Below are 2,425 nucleotides of genomic sequence, written 5' to 3' on the forward strand. Positions count from 1 at the left end.
ATATTTAATAAATCATAATACATTACGAAAAATTGTTCTAAGGGGTACCAAATTGGTTAATCATTTAAAACTCAATCACCCTGTCCTGTTTCTTGAGAAGGAGACATCGCTTTCCTTGAGAAGGCAAATGAGGAGGCACCTTGTTCAAGTGGTGGATTTCATCATGAATGTGTAAATCAATTTTCCTAACTGCAGACCCATACTAATAGATTTTATTCTGGCCCTTAGGGATAACCACTTGGAGGACTTAAATATTCTCCATTTCCATTTTTTTCTCTTAGACCATAAACCTTATCATACATAAGCCTTTATCCATGAGCCTACAGTGGACCTTAAAAGCTCTGACTGTGGTTTCTTGATGTGATTGCTCTTCTACTGCTCTTGCTTTTCTCCTTAGGGTCTTTCTGCTGTCTGCTAGACTGACGCTGGCTACTGGGTGACAAACGTTTTCTATAAAGAGCCATACAGAAAAATCTTTAGGCTCTGCAGCCAGATGAACTCTCCTGCAGCTTGTCAACTCCACAGTTGCACCATGACACAGACATTGACAATGCATAAATGAGTAGGCATAGCTTTGTTTCAATAAAACTTTATTTAAAACTGCAGGTGGTGGGTGTGTTAGTATTGCCCCCCAGACAGTAATTTGTCAATATCTTGGGTCAGACATAAATCTGGTGGGAAATTTTCCTGAGGACTTTGAATGACCCAGGACATTAGTACTTCAGATGATAAAAAGTCACGCAACTTCATCCAGACATTTGTCCTCATATCAGGTGGTCTTCTATGTTGTATTAGTGAGCTTTTTGTGTGATGGCACAAATGACTATTTGTTTGGGCACTGTTTCAGAGTCAGGAAAAATGCAAAGTTTTTAGCATTGACTTCACCTATTAAATTGCACCTGCACAGATAGATTATGGGGCATTTTTCTGAATTGTCTTTATTGGTGGCAGTAATTTTTGTGTTGTATGCTGCAGTCTAAACTGAAGGCATTGCCCCAAATGAAATGATTACGAAGAAAGAGGCAGAAAAATGACCTGAGACATGGTCATTCCTGGCAGATGTCTTTATCCTCTGACCCCTGGATTGGGTCCTTTTGGACCTCCCTCACATCCCTCTCTACCACATACTTTAAGACTAGTGCAATGCATCCACTTTAATAGCAATCTAAAGTCTGTAAAAAAAAAAATCAAGAACACCTAAGGTGTTCGTGGCCATCACTCCAGATCCTCCTTGTTGGTTTTTTTGTGAGTGTGTTTTTTTTACTTACTCCTGCTTTGTTAAAGGCCTTCATATGCTTTCAAATCCATACTTCATCTATCCCATCTGTGGCCCTCATTTGGATTAAAACAATCAGCTTTCTTCTGCTGCATGGATGGCCTTGGATCATTTGTCTGTAAGAGATGTTTTTGAAGCCCCTTGTTCCACACATGGCCACAGCCTGCTTGCACATCAGATGGTGGATTACAGCACCATCTGCTGGATGGTGCTGTTATATGACATGTGGGGTTACAGTACTCCTGAGGGCACCCAGTGTCCTTAGCAGAAGAAACACTGCTGAACAGAGTTTAACAGGCTCTTCACTGTACCAGAAGTTCAGTACACACCCATAATTTTCAAAACTTTAATACTGTCATGATACTATCAACTTGTTTTCATCCATGAAAAATGCAGAAAGCATGAGTAAACATGAATTGCTGAGGTAAAGTAGTCTAGTCATAGGCAAGAGGACAGCTAGTGTCAAACTCATTTATATATATTTGAGAGAGAATTTACATGTTCACGCTAATTTTCTGATCTGGCAAGCCCCAAGTTTGTCAACTAATAACTGGGTGAATGCTTCACATACTATTTAAACCAATAGAGATTTCATAGCACACATTCCCCCATCCAGGTGATGCAGTCAAGTACTGCTAACAATAGGTGATTCTGTCAAGATCTCCTGCCACTCCACTCAGTGTGTAAGAAAGAAGGGAGGCATGGGCGCTTCTCTTTTACTTGAGTCATTCAAGGGAATTTATGTCTCTAATGACCCATGTGTGAGACTGCTGGTTAAGAAGGTTCTAATGTTGGAAATTCTTCAGGTATTGAAAATGTAAAAAAAAAAAAAATTATTTATTTTTTATTTATTTGTACAAATTTATGGGGTACAATTGTAACATTGTCACATGGATATATTGCATAGTGGCAAAGTTAGGGATTTTATTGTATCTATCACCTAAATATTATATATTTTACCCATTAAGTAATTTCTCATCATCCACTCCCCTCTCTACCCCTTCCCCTTTTATTTTAGTAAAGATAATTACAGGAAGGAAGTTGGTTATTTTCCCTGACTGAGAGAATCAGAATCGAAAGCTAAGAACTTTTATGGGTGGAGTCTCAACATTGTTTCACAACTCTTTCCTGGGGCGATAGCACATTGTG

Source organism: Lemur catta, chromosome 3 (assembly GCF_020740605.2).
Source record: "Lemur catta isolate mLemCat1 chromosome 3, mLemCat1.pri, whole genome shotgun sequence".
NCBI classification, from domain to species: domain Eukaryota; kingdom Metazoa; phylum Chordata; class Mammalia; order Primates; family Lemuridae; genus Lemur; species Lemur catta.